The following is a 6,606-nucleotide window of genomic DNA, read 5'->3' on the forward strand; positions in this document are numbered from 1 at the left end:
GCTAAGCTTCAGGAGATGGGGAGGTTAGCCTACGTTATCTGGGAGGGCCCTAACTGCGATGGCCAGCAACCCTATAAGAAGGAGGTGGATGGAGGCGTGACGCCCGCACAGTGGCGAAGGCAGGCTGAGAGAGGAAGAGACCCCAAGGACGGGGCCGCAAGCCAAGGAATGTGGGCAGTCAGCAGAAGCAGGATAAAGCAAGGGACAGAGTCTCCCCTAGAGGGTGCAAGGGGAGCATGACCCCACCAACACCTTGATTTGGGCTGAACCCAGTGATACTGGGTTCAAGCTTCTGGCCTCTAGAACCATGAGACTAAATTCTCCTTGTTTTAAGCCATGAAGTTTGTGGTAATTTGTTACAGCAGCCCTAGGAAACCAGCACACCCTGATGCTCCTTGAACCCCCAAATCTCGCAGTTGAGGCTGAGGGGAAAATCCTTCTAGTACGGACAGAGCCAAAGCCCTTCTGGGGTAGGATTTGAGAGGGAAATGGAAATTTCCTCCCTCCAGATGCTTACTTCTGCCATCCTCCCTTTGAAGCACCTCCCCTGTGAAGACGTGGCACCTACCTTCCCTCTGCTTCTCTCTAACACCAGTTTCCAGCAAATGCTGGGCAAGGCATCTGGCAATCCCAGTGCTTGGTTCCGACCTGTCCGGGGCCGCCTGTCACCTTCTGCGATTTATTGTCAGCGTACGTGCGCTATGTCCCATCCTAGATTCTGAGCTCCTGGGAAGCAGGAACCCTGTTTGATTTATTGTGAAGTCTCCCGAGGACCACAGCACATCAGCAAGCACACAGTAGGTGCTCAATCAGTGGTTAAGGTGCTTCCCTTACTATGAGAAATGATACTTGATTTTTTTCGTTGCCTGGCAGTGAAGTAGCTCAAAGCCAGGTCTGATGCTTATAACCAGGAATCCTCCCACATTCTGTGGGATCTGCAGCAACAGGACATGGACATCATTAGCATTGTTTGTTTTTAATCTGGTGCATAATGTACATGCGGCAAAATGCACAAATCCTACCTGCGCAGCTTGATGACCTTTCCCCCTCTCTATACTCTCTTATGACAACTGCCTGGATCAAGATACAGAATCTCTCCAATTGCCCCAGAACATTCCCCTGTTCCCTTTCGCAGGCAACCAACCCCTAGGCTCCTCACACGTCAGCGAACCACTGTTCCGTCTTCTACTCCATAAACTGGGTTTGCTTGTTTGTAAATTTCATTAAAAAAAAGATTTTATTTATTTATTCATGAGAGACACACAGAGAGAGAGAGACAGAGACGCAGGCAGAGGGAGAAGCAGGCTCCACGCAGGGAGCCCGATGTGGGCCTCGATCCCGGGTCTCCAGGATCACGGCCTGAGCCGAAGGCGGATGCTCAACCGGCATCCCTAAAAATCTGTTTTCTTGTGTCCAAACCATGACTAATGATACTAATTTTGATGAAGTTCAGCAGACACCTTCCGTGCGGCCCGGCCGTTATTCCTAGGTGTGTAACCCAGGGAAGTGAAAGGCCAGGGCCGTAAAATACAACAGCGCTCACAGCAGCTTTACTCACGATAGGTCTAAACTGGAAATGGTCCAAACGCTCATCAACGGAAGAAAGGATACACAAATGGTGGCGTATCCTTGCAACGGAATCATGCACGACAGTTTTTTTTTTTTTAAAGAAAAAACTACGGATTGAGATATAAAACATTACTCAAAAACATTACTTGGCGAGAAAGAAACCAGGTGATTCCATGTATATGAAATTTACATGGGGCGCCTGGGTGGCTCTTATGAACAAATAAATAACATCTTTAAAAAAAACCCAGGTTTTTAGACAAAAATGAAGCAGCGACCCTCTTTCTGTACTCATTTTCCCCGATTCTGTCCATTAGGGTAATTCCTTAAAGAAACAGAGTGCCACACGCATGGCTAATTGAATCAGCCGCAGAGAAAGCTGGAGGGTCACGAAGTGTGGAGAATCGAACAATCGCGCGCACATAAACACATTCTGCTATCATTTTCTACGCACACCAGCACATACCTTTATTTTTTTTATTTTATTTTTATTTATTTTATTTTTGTTTTATTTTTTTTTAGCCCATATCTTTAAAGCTGGTCTTCCCTGGCATTAGGATCGAGCACTGTGCCCACATGAACAGGTTCCCTAGGAAAGAAAATAGTTTATTTTTTAATTATTTTTAAAGATTTTATTTATTTATTCATGAGAGACACAGACAGAGAGAGAGACAGAGAGGCAGAGACATAGGAGGAGGGAGAAGCAGGCTCCATGCAGGGAGCCCTACGTGGGCCTCGATCCCGGGTCTCCAGGATCATGCCTTGGGCCAAAGGTGGCACTTTTATTTTTTATTTTTTTAATTAATTAATTAATTGATTAATTTTATTGGAGTTCAACTTGCCAACATATAGTATAACACCCAGTGCTCATCGCATCAAGTGCCCCCCTCAGTGCCCGTCACCCAGTCACCAAAGGCGGTACTAAACTGCTGTGCCACCCGGGCTGCCGGAAAGAAAATATTTTATTATTTTATTATTTTTTACTTATTTATTTTTTCAAAAGAAAATATTTTATTTATTTTTATTTTTTTTATTTTTTATGATAGTCACAGAGAGAGAGAGAGAGAGAGAGAGAAGCTGAGACACAGGCAGAGGGAGAAGCAGGCTCCATGCACCGGGAGCCCGACGTGGGATTCGATCCCGGGTCTCCAGGATCGCGCCCTGGGCCAAAGGCAGGCGCCAAACCGCTGCGCCACCCAGGGATCCCCAAAAGAAAATATTTTAAAAGGAAAACGTGCTCTGTAAGGAAGCCCGGATTGAAATGACAACTGGAGGCAGCGAGAAGAATGTGGACTCTGCAGAGTGAGGGCAATCAGATCCTTCCGGGGTGTCCGTTCTGAGGATCTGAAAACGTCTGATTCCGCTGCCAAATCTGCAGCTCTCTTGAGGTCCCGGGCGCACAGACCTGCCCTGCTGCCAGCGGCCAGCTCCCTACAGAAGGGAGCTCCTGAGAACCAGCTGCTCCCCACTGGAGTCCCACTGAATTCAAGAAATCCTAAAGAGCTTTGCAAAAGTGACTAGAGAAGCGGAAACTATTTTAAGACCCTGTAGTGTTGTCAAGAGACTGTAGAGCTAAGACTGGGACCGAGTTTTGTCTTTTGCAAAAGGTGTGTTTCCCGGCAGCAGTGACTCATTACAAGACAAATTCCTTTTCACCCAAATGGGTGTTCATACAATTTTTCTAAAGGTGCACGCTGTCTGATTGCTTTCAGATTAGCTAACATCCCATCCTTTCTGCTATTTAAGACTTTGATCTTTACCCATGTGGTACGTCTTGTGCATCGCCGAGGGGCAACTCAGTTCTTTCTTGTAGAATCTAATGTGGTGCTTCTGGGATCCAATCTACCCCTTCTGTGTCTCATAATTTACCTGGTTTCCCTCAAATCTTCATACTGTTCTTTGCCCCTTTATTTCCCATCCATGAAAAAAAAATTGGCCACGTCTGAGTGGCACCAAATGGATCGAGTCAGCAAATACGAAACGTCGGTCGTGATAAATAAATAAAATCCTAAAAAAGAAAGAAAGAAGGAGAGAAAGAAAGAAAAAAGAAAGAAAGAAAGAAAGAAAGAAAGAAAGAAAGAAAGAAAGAAAGAAAGAAAGAAAGAAATGTCAGTCACCAAGGTTGTATATCTGGCACCGGGAAATTAAAACAAAGGGGAGATTCGATATCTTTTTTTCTCTTGTTTTTCTTTGTTGTTGTTGTTGTTATTAAACGTTTGTTTTTCCACTGCTTTCCTCCTGTGTAGATAGTTGTTTTCTGGACAAAAATCAATCACCTGTTACTTGATCTTCTTTGCCATTTTTGAGAGAGACTGTTGATTGAGCTCATCCTGGAACTGTTTTCAGAAGAGAAGTGAGCTCTCTCAGGGGGGTTGGTAAACAATGCAGTGGGAACTGGCCCTACATTTTTAAAAAAAATATTTTACTAATTTATTTGAGAGAGTGAGTGATAGAGAGAGCATGAACTGGGGTGAGGAGAGGCAGAGGAAGAGGGAGATGCAGACTCCCTGCTGAGGAGGGAGCCCAACGCAGGACTCGATCCCAAGACCCTGAGATCCTGACCTGAGCTGGAGGCAGATGCTTAACCCACTGAGCCACCCGGATGTCCCGGCCCTACATTTTTTTATAGTGCTTTCCTGGATCTGTCATTATTTATTATTTATTTATTTATTTATTTATTTATTTATTTATTTATTTATTTTTATTATTTTTTTATCTGTCACAATTTAGAGCTCATTTCTCCTTTATTCTAAAGGGCATGTAGGGTTGCTTAGGAAGCAGTGGTCATGGACTCTGGTAGAGGCCTCTTTTATTATAGAAGTCGATACTCGTCCCCCCAGAATCCCACATGGAGGTCCTCAGTGGCCTCCACAGCGGTGGGGCATATTGTTTACGGAAACACTTCCAGCATCAACTTATTAAAATACTTTTTAAGCCTTTAAAAAAAAAAAAAAGAAACACTTCCTTCTTAAGTTCTACTAGCACGAGTAAGTCTTCACTTGGAAAATAGTGAATGTATTAGTTTTATGCTTGTGGGTCCAACTTTCTTCATTGTTGATCATGCAGGTTTAGTTTACCGATAGTGTCATTTGTCCTTTTTATGTATACAGTTCTAAGAGTTTTAAGAAACAAAATCATAGATAATGTTTTATTTTATATATTTTGAAATTTATATGTTATATCATTTAAGTGTGAATATGTTTCTGTTAAAAAAAAAAAAAGAGACAAAAGGCCCAACATGAAGTCACTTGTGCTAAACCTATGTCAACAAACCGAAGCTTAATATCTAACCTAAATGCAATTTCAACTTTTTCCAAGATTTCAGTCCTAACCTGTCAGTCCGGAATTTTCTGGTCAGCAGCAATGAGAAAATCTGCTGCGTAGATTATTTTTTTTGTGCCCCAAAGGAAGATGTAGTAATTCAGTCTTTCCTTATCCCTCCCCCTTCTGCCTGTAAGAGCTTCCCATTTTGTACGGTTCTTCAGAGCTCCTTTCTACATGGTAAGTGGGTGTTGCCTGATTCATAAAATCATTGAATAAAGCCAATTGGATCTTCAAATCTAAAAAAAGACAGAAAGAAAGAAAGAAAGAAAGAAAGAAAGAAAGAAAGAAAGAAAGAAAGAAACCAAGTCATGTCACGACCACCACAACCAAGACAGAGCATATTTGTCTCACCTCAAAAAGTTTCCCACCACTTCCCACCAATCCCCAATTCCTGGCAACCATGAGTCTGTGTCCCTATAGATTGGGTTTTTATAGAATGCCATATAAATGGAATCTTAACAGTACGTCATCTTTTGTCTCTCGTTTTCACTCCCCATAATGCTTTTGAGACTCATTTATGTTGTTGTTGTTTTTTTTAAGATTTTATTTATTTATTCATGAGAGACCCACAGAAAGAGAGGCAGAGACCCAGGCAGAGGGAGAAGCAGGCTCCATGCAGGGAGCTCGATGTGGGACTCGATTCTGGGACTATGGGATCACGCCCTGAGCCAAAGCAGACACTCAACCGCTGAGCCACCCCAGGATCCCAAGACTCGTTCATGTTGTTGAACGGATCGGTGCTTTCTTCTTTTTTATGGCAGAGCAGTATCGATCACAGTATGCACCACGGATTGTTTATGTTTCCTTGTTGACGGGGCACTTGGGTTGTTCCGAGTTTGGGGTGATTATGCACGGGGCCGCTATAAACCTTGCCTGGACAGACGCTTATGTGGGCGTGTGTTTCCATCTCTCCTGTTGCCTTACTTTGGGCCGTTATAACAAAGTGCCATGGACCCAGTGGCTTATAAAAAGCAGAAATTTCAAAAAAAAAAAAAGCAGAAATTTCTATCTCACAGTTCTGGAGGCAGGAAGATCGAGATCAGGGTGCCAAGCATGGTCAGGTTCTGGGGGGGAGGCTCTTCAGGGTCACAGAGGGCTGTCTTCTCGTTGTGCCTCAATGGCAGAAAGAGGGCAAGGGAGTGCTCACTTTGGCAGCTCACACATCAAAATGGAACCGCTACAGAGAAAATTAGTGTGGCCCCTGTGCAGGGAACACATGCAATTTTGTGAAGTATGCCATATTTAAGAGAGAGAGAGAGAGAGAGAGAGAGAGAGAGAGAGAATGTCCTTTTTTAAGTGCACTGATCCTGTTCCTGGGGCTTCACCCTCATGACCTGGTCACCCCCCAAAGCCCTACCTGATACCATCATACTGGGGTTGGGAGTGGGAATGCTGAGTTACGTGCTGAGTGCAGATTCATGTTTGTTTGTTTGTCTTAAAAGATTTAATTAATTTATTTATCTGAGAGAGAAAGAGGACTCGAGAGGGAGACGGAGAGAATCTGAAGCAGACACTGCGATGAGCGCAAAGCCTGACGCTGTGCTCAACCCCACGACCCTGAGGTCAGGACCTAAGCCGAAACCAAGAGTCGGCCATTTGGGCCCCTGGGTGGCTCAGTGGTTGAGTGTCTGGCTTTGGCTCAGGTTGTGATCTCAGGGTCCTGGGATCGAGTTCCACATCGAGCTCCCCGCAGGGAGCCTGCTTCTGCTTGTGTCT

At 44.3% G+C, this 6,606-nt stretch overlaps 1 non-coding gene across 1 annotated transcript; it reads left to right on the top strand.

The window, feature by feature from the left end:
- Positions 1-6,029: 6,029 nt before the first annotated feature.
- On the top strand, positions 6,030-6,136 carry LOC112656044 (U6 spliceosomal RNA). Its single transcript, XR_003134064.1, has one exon. It is a non-coding gene; the product is annotated as a U6 spliceosomal RNA (small nuclear RNA).
- The last annotated feature ends 470 nt before the right edge of the window (positions 6,137-6,606 follow it).

Source organism: Canis lupus, chromosome X, assembly GCF_003254725.2.
Source record: "Canis lupus dingo isolate Sandy chromosome X, ASM325472v2, whole genome shotgun sequence".
Classification (NCBI taxonomy): domain Eukaryota; kingdom Metazoa; phylum Chordata; class Mammalia; order Carnivora; family Canidae; genus Canis; species Canis lupus.